The sequence below is a fragment of the Bufo bufo genome, chromosome 2 (genome assembly GCF_905171765.1).
Source record: "Bufo bufo chromosome 2, aBufBuf1.1, whole genome shotgun sequence".
In the NCBI taxonomy this organism is placed as follows: Eukaryota; Metazoa; Chordata; class Amphibia; order Anura; family Bufonidae; genus Bufo; species Bufo bufo.
Genome location: NC_053390.1, coordinates 13,125,572 through 13,138,969, shown reverse-complemented (window position 1 = coordinate 13,138,969; position 13,398 = coordinate 13,125,572). Strand labels below are relative to the sequence as shown.

At 49.9% G+C, this 13,398-nt stretch overlaps 1 protein-coding gene across 1 annotated transcript in view; it reads right to left on the bottom strand.

The window, feature by feature from the left end:
• LOC120992025 (zinc finger protein 850-like) overlaps nucleotides 1–13,398 on the bottom strand; it is a 205,453-nt gene that overhangs the window by 55,406 nt on the left and 136,649 nt on the right. The gene's annotated exons all lie outside the window — the stretch shown is intronic.

Sequence of the window (13,398 nt, the reverse complement as noted above, 5' to 3'; positions counted from 1 at the left end):
GTAACATGACATTTTCACATTTCTTACTGGGATTTTCTGTTAAGATAAAAATAAAAATTTGTTTTTAAGTTTTATTTTTTGCAAACTACAGAGTAGACAAACGTATTACATTCCAATTCGGTTGGAAGTTGATCCAGCAGGAAGGAGAAGTGTTCATTCATTTGGAATCCATTCCTGATTTGGCAAAAAAAACTGCACTTGTGATCCCAGCCTTACAAAGCTTTACACCAGGTCATGACTTTTATTACATACAGTAAATAATGACTTAGCAAAACTAAAAAAATTTTAAAGCCCGACCATGTCTGGAAACGAGCCCTGCTCTCTGCCAACACATTGTGCCTTTCAACAGCAACTAGACATCATTTGAATAAAACAAGGAGCATCATAATTAGAGCTGGTGAAGTGGGGCCTAATGGTTTGTGGCTGGTGGAGGGAATATCATGGTTTGGATCTGGTGAAGGGGGACATAATTATTTGGGGCTCGTGTAGGGAACATCATGGTTTGGATCTGGTGAAGGAAGCCATCATGATTTGTAGCTGGTGAAGGGGACCATCATGATTTATAGCTGCTGTGGGGACATCATGGTTTGGAGCTTCTTTGCTGCCTCATGGTCTGGACACCCTGCAACCATTGGGTAAACAACTGGGCAGATTTACTAATCCTGTTTAAAACGTACAGAGTAAATCTAGAGATGCTCCACATTTATCACAGGAGCTTGGGCTGGAGGACAGATCTGCTGCACAGCTACACAAGTCTGTCTACCTCTATACCACTTAGTGGTTGGCTTTTCTGTCACAATGGAGCATCGTAAGCCCCGCCCCTGCAGAACCTGCCTGTTGTTTCTATATGTGGAACCCTAAAATCCCCCCTTTTTGGACAGATTATAAGAGCAGCACAGATCAGTCACTGGTTATCTACCAGCAAGTTCACACACAGCAGATCAGCTGCAGACATTTCTGTGACTGTCCCGCTGCCCTGAATGTGGCTTGTAATAATCCATGCACCTGCTGCAGAAACAACCCAATATATGGAAATGTCTACAATAAATGTGCCATGTGTGAACACGCTCTAATGCAGCTGGAACATTCTGGGACATGCAATTACTGCTAGAAGTCACACGTTCAGTCTGAAGGGGATGAGCAGATAATCGCTGAAGTGATGGACAACAGGATCACATTCAGCAATTTAAAGCCGATGCCGGACAAGAATTTTAACACAAATTTTTTCACATTTTATTGAGACACCAACGACTTAGGCTACTTTCACACTAGCATTTTGGCTTTCTGTTTGTGAGATCCATCATTGGCTCTCACAAATGGCCCAAAACGGATCGGTTTTGACCTAATGCATTCTGAATTGAAAAGGATCCGCTATAAGAGACTGGTTGTTCTACACTACATGTCACTGCACACACGTGTATACACTGCACATGACGGGTCTTACCTTGTGATATAAGAGGCTGGTGCTCCTCCATTACATGTCACTGCACACACGTGTATACACTGCACATGACGGGTCTTACCTTGTGATATAAGAGGCTGGTGCTCCTCCATTACATGTCACTGCACACACGTGTATACACTGCACATGACGGCTCTTACCTTGTGATATAAGAGGCTGGTGCTCCTCCATTACATGTCACTGCACACACGTGTATACACTGCACATGACGGCTCTTACCCTGTGATATAAGAGGCTGGTGCTCCTCCATTACATATCACTGCACACACGTGTATACACTGCACATGACGGCTCTTACCTTGTGATATAAGAGGCTGGTGCTCCTCCATTACATGTCACTGCACACACGTGTATACACTGCACATGACAGCTCTTACCTTGTGATATAAGAGGCTGGTGCTCCTCCATTACATGTCACTGCACACACACGTGTATACACTGCACATGACGGCTCTTACCCTGTGATATAAGAGGCTGGTGCTCCTCCATTACATGTCACTGCACACACGTGTATACACTGCACATGACGGCTCTTACCTTGTGATATAAGAGGCTGGTGCTCCTCCATTACATGTCACTGCACACACGTGTATACACTGCACATGACGGCTCTTACCTTGTGATATAAGAGGCTGGTGCTCCTCCATCATGGCCTCCTTGTACAGATCCTTGTGTCCTTCTATATACTCCCACTCCTCCATGGAGAAATAGACAGTGACGTCCTGACACCTTATAGGAACCTGACAACACAATGACACCGTCATCACCCAGACCCCTCCAGTGGTGTTACTGGAGAATTTCCCAGCATTCCCAGCAGTGTCACCTCTCCAGTCAGCAGCTCCATCATCTTGTGGGTGAGCTCTAGGATCTTCTGCTCATGTATCAGGGGGTGAGGGGGAGGCTCTGTGATGGGGGGAGGGGTCCTGCTCCGCCCTCCTGACTCCTGGAGATGGATGATGGGAGTCACACAGTCCCCCGATGTCTTCTTCACTATTGTGTACTCCTGTGGATGGAGAGAGACACTTAGTGAATAAACCCTTCAGGGGCCATGTGCTCTCCTCCGCCCTCTCCTCCTGGTACAACGTGCCTACTTACCTCCTCATGGCTCCTACAACATGACTATTGGTCACTGGTCACATGACACATCACTCACCATACTGGGGGCTGATCTTCAGGTTCTCCATCACTTGGAAGGTTTGGAGGCCGTTCTCCAGGACCCTGGACTCTTCCTATCACTTCCTATGATGGATTCTCCTTCCCGATGTCTGACTTGTTACAGAATACAATACAGAGGAGAGAAATCTAGAAAAGTTTACCTCTCCGCTCAGCAGGGAGATGATCTCCAAGGTGAGGTCTAATATTCTTCTGCTGATCTCCTTCCTGTCCATCCTTGGTGGTCGTTCAGGAGAAGAGGAGAGAACTGGAGGAGCTGGAGGCTTCTAGTACTGCAGGCGCCTTTATGAGAAGAGGAGAGGAAATCATCCAGGGGACAAGACCAGATGTCACCTCCAGAACCGCACTTCCTGAGCCTGGAGGGGCCCCGCTTCTCAGAGCCCCCACCACATGGATTCCAGGGGCCCCAACATGGAGATCTCTGGTGGCTCCACAGGAGATAAATGTCTGATAGATGCAGGTCCCACCTCTGGGCTGTGCTCAGCTGTGTCCACAACTCCTAGAGAAGAGACTGGAGAGAGCTGAGCTCAGGCCGGGCCCCGCTCCATTCATTCTCCTCCTGGAGGCAGGGGCCCCTCACCAGGACAGTCAGGGGCCAGCGAATGATGACAACCCCCACTATCCCCACTACTCCTCCCCCATCATACTAAGCTGAGGAGAAGAGAAGGATTCCTTGTGTGTAATGGAGGAGAATCTCCAGAGGTGACATGTCTGAGCTCTCCACCACACTGTCTCCTCACAGCTCATCTTACCTGCAGGCTGGAGGAATGGCTGATACCAGAGAGAACAAGAGCCCTGACTACCGACCAGGACCTGTATCTGCTGCACTGCCAGAGCTGAAGGACCTGCGGTGACGTCACCGTCATGTGATCAGTGCAGGGGGCGGGGCGGGGCGGGGCTCAGCAGTGGAGACGAAAAGAGGTGGTGAAGGACCTGTGATGATGTCACTGTCATGTGATCAGTGCAGGGGGCGGGGCTCAGCAGTGGAAAGGATAAGAGGTGGTGAAGGACCTGTGATGATGTCACTGTCATGAGATTAATGTAGGGGGTGTGGCTCGGCAGTGGAGAGAGGAGGTGGTGAAGGACCTGTGATGATGTCACCATCATGTGATCAGTGAAGGGGGCGGGGTCAGCTGTACAGAGTAGATAAGAAGGAGGAGGACCTGTAATTGTGGACATGTGAGGGATGATCCTGGGAGGGAAGGGATGCAAATGAGCTCTTTACAAGCTCCGCCTCTGATGCCACCAGATGTAAGGCAGCTATCCTATAAGTCAGGCATGCTCAACCTGCGGCCCTTCAGCTGTTGTAAAACTACAACTCCCACAATGCCCTGCTGTAGGCTACTAGCTGTAGGCTGTTCGGGCATGCTGGGAGTTGTAGTTTTGCAACAGCTGGATGGCCGCAGGTTGAGCATGCCTGCTATAAGTCAATGTTCAGCTCTTAAAATAAGCCTTGAGACATGACTTGGATATTAACCACCTTCGGACCGCCTAACGCAGGATCGCGTTCCGGAGGTGGCAGCCCTGCGCAGAGTCACGCATATATGCGTCATCTCGCGTGAGCCGAGATTTCCTGTGAACGCGCGCACACAGGCGCGCGCGCTCACAGGAACGGAAGGTAAGAGAGTTGATCTCCAGCCTGCCAGCGGCGATCGTTCGCTGGCAGGCTGGAGATGTGTTTTTTTTAACCCCTAACAGGTATATTAGACGCTGTTTTGATAACAGCGTCTAATATACCTGCTACCTGGTCCTCTGGTGGTCCCCTTTGTTTGGATCGACCACCAGAGGACACAGGTAGCTCAGTAAAGTAGCACCAAGCACCACTACACTACACTACACCCCCCCCCCCCCGTCACTTATTAACCCCTTATTAGCCCCTGATCACCCCATATAGACTCCCTGATCACCCCCCTGTCATTGATTACCCCCCTGTAAAGCTCCATTCAGACGTCCGCATGATTTTTACGGATCCACTGATAGATGGATCGGATCCGCAAAACGCATCCGGACGTCTGAATAAAGCCTTACAGGGGCATGATCAATGACTGTGGTGATCACCCCATATAGACTCCCTGATCACCCCCCTGTAAAGCTCCATTCAGATGTCCGCATGATTTTTACGGATGCACTGATAGATGGATCGGATCCGCAAAACGCATCCGGACGTCTGAATGAAGCCTTACAGGGGCGTGATCAATGACTGTGGTTATCACCCCATATAGACTCCCTGATCACCCCCCCTGTCATTGATCACCCCCCTGTCATTGATCAACCCCCCTGTCATTGATCACCCCCCCTGTCATTGATCACCCCCCCTGTCATTGATCACCCCCCCTGTCATTGATCACCCCCCTGTCATTGATCACCCCCCTGTCATTGATCACCCCCCTGTCATTGATCACCCCCCCTGTCATTGATCACCCCCCCTGTCATTGATCACCCCCCTGTCATTGATCACCCTCTGTAAGGCTCCATTCAGACATTTTTTTGGCCCAAGTTAGCGGAATTATTATTTGTTTTTCTTACAAAGTCTCATATTCCACTAACTTGTGTCAAAAAATAAAATCTCACATGAAGTCACCATACCCCTCACGGAATCCAAATGCGTAAAATTTTTTAGACATTTGGATACCAGACTTCTTCTCACGCTTTAGGGCCCCTAGAATGCCAGGGCATTATAAATACCCCACATGTGACCCCATTTCGGAAAGAAGACACCCCCAGGTATTCCGTGAGGGGCATATTGAGTCCATGAAAGATTGAAATTTTTGTCCCAAGTTAGCGGAACGGGAGACTTTGTGAGAAAAAAATTAAAAATATCAATTTCCGCCAAAAAAAAAAATTTTCTATGAACTCGCCATGCCCCTCATTGAATACCTTGGGGTGTCTTCTTTCCAAAATGGGGTCACATGTGGGGTATTTATACTGCCCTGGCATTCTAGGGGCCCCAAAGCGTGAGAAGAAGTCTGGTATCCGAATGTCTAAAAATGCCCTCCTAAAAGGAATTTGGGCACCTTTGCGCATCTAGGCTGCAAAAAAGTGTCACACATCTGGTATCGCCGTACTCAGGAGAAGTTGGGGAATGTGTTTTGGGGTGTTATTTTACATATACCCATGCTGGGTGAGATAAATATCTTGGTCAAATGCCAACTTTGTATAAAAAAAATGGGAAAAGTTGTCTTTTGCCGAGATATTTCTCTCACCCAGCATGGGTATATGTAAAATGACACCCCAAAACACATTCCCCAACTTCTCCTGAGTACGGAGATACCACATGTGTGACACTGTTTTGCAGCCTAGGTGGGCAAAGGGGCCCATATTCCAAAGAGCACCTTTAGGATTTCACAGGTCATTTACCTACTTACCACACATTAGGGCCCCTGGAAAATGCCAGGGCAGTATAACTACCCCACAAGTGACCCCATTTTGGAAAGAAGACACCCCAAGGTATTCCGTGAGGGGCATGGCAAGTTCCTAGAATTTTTTATTTTTTGTCACAAGTTAGTGGAAAATGCTGATTTTTTTTTTTTTTTTTTTTTTCATACAAAGTCTCATATTCCACTAACTTGTGACAAAAAATAAAAACTTCCATGAACTCACTATGCCCATCAGCGAATACCTTGGGGTCTCTTCTTTCCAAAATGGGGTCACTTGTGGGGTAGTTATACTGCCCTGGCATTCTAGGGGCCCAAATGTGTGGTAAGGAGTTTGAAATCAAATTCTGTAAAAAATGACGAGTGAAATCCGAAAGGTGCTCTTTGGAATATGGGCCCCTTTGCCCACCTAGACTGCAAAAAAGTGCCACACATCTGGTATCTCCGTACTCAGGATAATATCTTGGTCAAATGCCAACTTTGTATAAAAAAATGGGAAAAGTTGTCTTTTGCCAAGATATTTCTCTCACCCAGCATGGGTATATGTAAAATGACACCCCAAAACACATTCCCCACCTTCTCCTGAGTACGGAGATACCAGATGTGTGACACTTTTTTGCAGCCTATGTGGGCAAAGGGGCCCATATTCCAAAGAGCACCTGTCATGGTCTTACCTGCTTGCTGCTCTCCTTCGTTTGACATGTGCTGGCGGCCATCTTGGGTCCTGGGTTTCTTGTAGCCTTCCACCCTGCGGCTCCTCCTTCCCCTGGGAGGAGCTGGATGCCTAGCACATATATATAGGAGGTCTGTGGCTTCAGTTCCTTGCTTGGTCCTCTTGTGTTCACATGCTTCTAAGACTGCTGCTGCTTCTGGTTCCTGATCCTGGCTTCGTCTGACTACCCTGCTGGTTCCTGATCCTGGCTTCGTCTGACTACCCTGCTGGTTCCTGATCCTGGCTTCGTCTGACTACCCTGCTGGTTCCTGATCCTGGCTTCGTCTGACTACCCTTCTGGTTCCTGACCTCTGGCTTCGCAAAGACTCTGCTCGGTTTCACCATCCGTTTGGACTTTTGCTTTACAGCTTTATTTTCAATAAAGCCTTCTTATTTTCATTTATCTCTTGTTGTACGTCTGGTTCATGGTTCCGTGACATTAGGACCAAGCCATGAATTCTGACGGTACAGGGCCATCCTCGCTACCCACGCTGGTTGCCAGACTTGATCAGCAGGATCACCTGTTGGGTCGGTTCGCTGTGGCGTTGCAAACCCTGCTTGAACGCACGGCTCATTTCGCTCCCGTTGCCGATGGGTCGGTTGTCGCTCCTGGGCTCGCTCCTACTGCCGCTCCGGTTGTTGCGCCAGAGTCTACCCCGACACCTGTTGTTGCGCCTGCGGTGTTTCGGGGTATGACCGGTTCTGCCCCTCTTCCACAGCGCTTTGGGGGAGAGCCAACTCAGTGCCGAGGTTTCCTTAACCAGGTGGGCATTTATTTCGAGTTGCTGCCACATGCCTTTCCTACTGAGAGATCAAAGGTGGGCTTCTTGATCTCGCTGCTCTCGGACAAGGCCTTGGCCTGGGCCAGCCCTTTATGGGAGAACAACAATCCGGTGGTTGCCGAGTTTTCCGGTTTTGTTGCTTCTCTTCGGAAGGTATTCGATGTGCCGGCTCGTGCTGCCTCTGCTGCGAAGCTCCTTATGTCCATCAGACAGGGTTCACGATCCGTAGCTGAATACGCCATTGAGTTTCGTACCCTGGCAGCAGAGGTGGGCTGGAATAATGAGGCTCTGGTCGCTGCTTTCTCTCATGGTCTCTCGGATGCCTTGAAGGATGAGGTTGCAGCTAAGGACCTACCAGTTGAGCTCGAGTCTCTTATTTCTTTCCTGATTTTGATTGACACCAGACTCAGGGAGAGACCTTCCTTTAAGGAGAACCTGCGGAGGTCTTCTAACAGATTGGTGCCTACGTTTGCTGTCCCACCCGTGCCTCCCTCTCCTCCCACGCCTCCTGGGGATGACTTGTCTGGGGGTGAACCCATGCAGCTGGGGTTTGCTCGCCTGTCAGAGGGGGAGAGGGCACTCCGGAGACGCGAGGGCCGATGCATGTACTGTGGTCTCGGTGGGCATTTTCGGTTGGCAAATCCGAACCGTCCGGGAAACGCTCGTACCCTGAGATCCTGTCGGGGGCAGATCTTGGGTGGAGTCTCCTCGTCCCCGGTTTCCCGTGTTGACAAACCACTGATCACTGTTGTCCTCTCCTGGGTCGGGGGCTCGGTGACGACCCAGGCGTTGGTGGACTCTGGTGCTGGTGGTTTGTTCATTGATAGTGTGTTCGCTGCCGCCAATTCCATTCCTCTGCAGGCTCGAGGTTCCCCACTGGCTCTTGAGGCGATAGACGGCAGACCCCTTCTGCCGCCACACGTGACTCATGAGACCCTTCCAGTGGGGATAGCCATTGGTGCCGTTCACAGAGAGTCGGTCTGTCTCCAGGTTATTTCGTCTCCACACTACTCGGTGGTCTTGGGGTACCCCTGGCTCCAGAAGCATAATCCGACTTTCGATTGGAGATCGGTCGAGATCCTCTCGTGGTCACCGCAGTGTGGGGCTAGTTGCATCCATGGGTCTGTCAAGTTGCTGTGTACTTCCTCGGACTCTCTGTTGCCTCCTGAATACGAGGAGTACCGGGATGTATTCGATAAGGTGCGCGCGGTTGCCCTACCTCCGCACCGCCCATACGATTGTGCCATAGAGTTACAATCTGGTGCCGTTCCTCCTCGTGGCAAAGTCTATCCACTGTCGGTAGCGGAGAATGAGGCCATGGAGGAGTACGTGAGGGAGGCGCTTTCACGCGTACACATTCGCAAATCTTCGTCCCCGGCAGGGGCTGGATTTTTCTTTGTGAAAAAGAAGGGCGGTGAGTTGAGGCCTTGCATCGATTACAGGGGTCTCAATCGCATCACGATCAAGAACGCTTACCCGATACCCTTGATTTCCGAGCTGTTCGATCGCCTTAAAGGGGCCACGGTCTTTACCAAACTCGACCTGAGGGCGGCATATAACCTGGTAAGGATCAAGGCGGGCGATGAGTGGAAGACCGCGTTTAACACCAGGACCGGTCATTACGAATCCTTGGTTATGCCCTTTGGGTTGTGCAATGCGCCCGCAGTCTTTCAGGAATTCATCAACGATGTTTTCCGTGACCTGTTGCAGCAGTGTGTGGTGGTCTATTTGGATGACATCTTGGTATATTCTGAATCCATGGAGGCCCACATTCTGGATGTCAGACGAGTGTTGCAACGGTTACGAGAGAACAAGCTGTTCGGTAAGCTTGAGAAATGCGAATTTCACCGATCCCAGGTAACCTTCTTAGGTTACATCATTTCCGCTGAGGGGTTCTCCATGGATCCTGAGAAGGTTTCGGCTGTCTTACAGTGGCCCCAGCCCAGTGGTCTTCGTTCCCTGCAGCGCTTTTTGGGCTTCGCCAATTATTATCGGAAGTTCATCAGGGACTTTTCCATGCTGGCCAAGCCTCTCACGGATCTGACCAGGAAGGGCAGTAATTCCCAGGTCTGGCCGCTCGAGGCCATCCGAGCTTTTGAGGCCCTAAAGTCCGCCTTTGTGTCGGCTCCGATTCTGTCGCATCCCAACCCTGGGTTGCCCTTTGTCCTCGAGGTGGACGCGTCTGAGACGGGAGTAGGCGCCCTTCTGTCTCAGCGTAGAACACCAGAGGGTCCTCTGCTTCCTTGTGGGTTTTACTCCCGGAAACTGTCTTCCGCGGAGTGCAACTATCAGATTGGTGACAGGGAGTTATTGGCCATCGTGCAGGCCCTTAAAGAATGGAGGCACTTGTTCGAGGGTTCGGTGGTTCCGGTTCTCATCCTGACGGACCACAAGAATCTGACCTACCTTTCTGAGGCCAAGAGATTGACACCACGTCAGGCCAGATGGGCTCTGTTCTTGTCACGTTTTAATTACGTGGTCTCCTACCTACCCGGTTCCAAGAACATCAGGGCGGATGCCTTATCACGGCAGTACTCCGAGCTGTCCAGGGAGGAGTCGATTCCGACTTCGGTCATACCTCCGAATCAGATCCTGGCCGCCATTCGCACCAGCCTGACCTCTCCCCTGGGTGAGCAGATTTTGGCGGCTCAATCTGGTGCTCCCTCTGGGAGACCCAACGGCAGATGTTTTGTGCCTGAGGAGTTGCGCACTCGGTTGTTGCGAACCTACCATAACTCCAAGACCGCGGGGCATCCTGGAAAGAATCAGCTGTCCTGGGCTGTTTCACGTCTGTTCTGGTGGCCTTCCCTACGTTCCGACATCGCCGCATATGTAGCGGCATGCTCCGTTTGTGCCCAGAGTAAGTCCCCTCGGCACCTTCCGTTGGGCCTTCTGCAACCCATAGCCACCGGGGAGCGCCCATGGTCACACCTGGGGATGGATTTCATTGTGGACCTCCCTGCATCCCGAGGCCATACGGTCATTCTCATGATTGTGGATCGGTTTTCCAAAATGTGCCACTGTGTTCCTCTCAAGAAGTTACCCTCTGCACAAGAGTTGGCCACGATTTTTGCCAGGGAGGTCTTCCGGTTGCACGGTTTGCCTAAGGAGATTGTGTCGGATCGGGGGAGTCAGTTTGTGTCCAGGTTCTGGCGCGCCTTTTGCTCCCAGTTGGGGATTCATCTCTCCTTCTCCTCGGCCTACCACCCTCAGTCCAATGGGGCCGCAGAACGATCCAATCAGGCCTTGGAGCAATTCCTTCGTTGCTATGTCTCCGATCACCAAGACAATTGGGTTGACCTCCTGCCTTGGGCTGAGTTTGCCAGGAACACGGCGGTGAACTCTTCCTCTGGGACGTCTCCCTTCATGGCCAATTATGGGTTCCAACCTGCCGTGTTACCGGAGGTATTCTCTCGCCAGGATATTCCGGCTGTGGAGGATCACCTTTCCGTCCTACGTGCTTCTTGGGTACAGATCCAGAAGTCCCTTGAGGTCTCTGCGCAGCGCCAGAGATTCCAGGCTGATCGCAGACGAGCGCCTGCTCCTTCCTACCAGGTCGGAGACCGTGTATGGTTGTCCACCCGCAACCTCAACCTTCGAGTGCCCACTCCCAAGCTGGCGCCTCGCTTTGTTGGTCCCTTCCGAGTGCTTCGCAGGGTAAACCCGGTAGCCTATGCCCTTGCGCTTCCTCCTGGCATGCGGATCTCCAACGTGTTTCATGTCTCCCTGTTGAAGCCACTGGTGTGTAATCGTTTCACTTCCTCGGTTCCTCGGCCTCGTCCGGTCCAAGTGGGCAATCGTGAGGAATATGAGGTGAGCAATATCCTGGACTCACGCCTGGTCCGCGGTCGGTTGCAGTTTTTGGTCCATTGGCGTGGTTATGGTCCAGAGGAGCGTTCCTGGGTTCCCTCCGCAGATGTCCATGCTCCTGCCTTGCTCCGAGCCTTCCACGCACGCTTCCCTCAGAAACCGTTTTGTGCTCCGCGGAGGAGGGGCCCTTGAGGGGGAGGTACTGTCATGGTCTTACCTGCTTGCTGCTCTCCTTCGTTTGACATGTGCTGGCGGCCATCTTGGGTCCTGGGTTTCTTGTAGCCTTCCACCCTGCGGCTCCTCCTTCCCCTGGGAGGAGCTGGATGCCTAGCACATATATATAGGAGGTCTGTGGCTTCAGTTCCTTGCTTGGTCCTCTTGTGTTCACATGCTTCTAAGACTGCTGCTGCTTCTGGTTCCTGATCCTGGCTTCGTCTGACTACCCTGCTGGTTCCTGATCCTGGCTTCGTCTGACTACCCTGCTGGTTCCTGATCCTGGCTTCGTCTGACTACCCTGCTGGTTCCTGATCCTGGCTTCGTCTGACTACCCTTCTGGTTCCTGACCTCTGGCTTCGCAAAGACTCTGCTCGGTTTCACCATCCGTTTGGACTTTTGCTTTACAGCTTTATTTTCAATAAAGCCTTCTTATTTTCATTTATCTCTTGTTGTACGTCTGGTTCATGGTTCCGTGACAGCACCTTTCGGATTTCACAGGTCATTTTTTACAGAATTTGATTTCAAACTCCTTACCACACATTTGGGCCCCTAGAATGCCAGGGCAGTATAACTACCCCACAAGTGACCCCATTTTGGAAAGAAGAGACCCCAAGGTATTCGCTGATGGGCATAGTGAGTTCATGGAAGTTTTTATTTTTTTTCACAAGTTAGTGGAATATGAGACTTTGTAAGAAAAAAATAAAAAATCATCATTTTCCGCTAACTTGTGACAAAAAATAAAAAGTTCTATGAACTCACTATGCCCATCAGCGAATACCTTAGGGTGTCTACTTTCCGAAATGGGGTCATTTGTGGGATTTTTCTACTGTCTGGGCATTGTAGAACCTCAGGAAACATGACAGGTGCTCAGAAAGTCAGAGCTGCTTCAAAAAGCGGAAATTCACATTTTTGTACCATAGTTTGTAAACGCTATAACTTTTACCCAAACCATTTTTTTTTTTTACCCAAACATTTTTTTTTTATCAAAGACATGTAGAACAATAAATTTAGAGCAAAATTTATATATGGATGTAGTTTTTTTTGCAAAATTTTACAACTGAAAGGGAAAAATGTCATTTTTTTGCAAAAAAATCGTTAAATTTCGATTAATAACAAAAAAAGTAAAAATGTCAGCAGCAATGAAATACCACCAAATGAAAGCTCTATTAGTGAGAAGAAAAGGAGGTAAAATTCATTTGGGTGGTAAGTTGCATGACCGAGCAATAAACGGTGAAAGTAGTGTAGGTCAGAAGTGTAAAAAGTGGCCTGGTCATTAAGGGTGTTTAAGCACTGGGGGCTGAAGTGGTTAAATAAGCCAGCACCTCATCTGCAGACGGCTGTTTCGGGGTGATTGCCCCTCATCAGTGCAGAGCAGAGAGGCCAATATCCAAGTCATGTCTCAAGGCCTATTTCAAGAGCTGAACATTGACTTATAGGATCGCTGCCTCACATCTGGTGGCATCAGAGGCGGAGCTTGTTAAGAGCTCATTTGCATCCCTTCCCTCCCAGAATTCCAGAGGAGCATGTATGGCCTATAAGTCTCCTCACACTGATTAAGGTGCTCTCTCCCTAAGGAGAGTTAGTTCCCCCCAGGGATGATCCTTGTATGGAGAAAGCATTTTATTATTTCTTTCCTACAGAGCTGGAAAAATGCTGGGAGTTGTAGTTCTCGCCTCTGAAACCTACAATAACAGCCTGGAGTGTCACCTCTGAGATATCATATAACATTCTGTACTTTTCTCCTCTGATATATAACAGTCTGGACATTGTGAGAGTTGTAGTTCTCTCCTCTGGACATGCTGGGGGTTGTAGTTCTCTGATATAACAGTCTGTACAGAGCTGTGGTCACCTCTCTAGAGTCTCCTATGG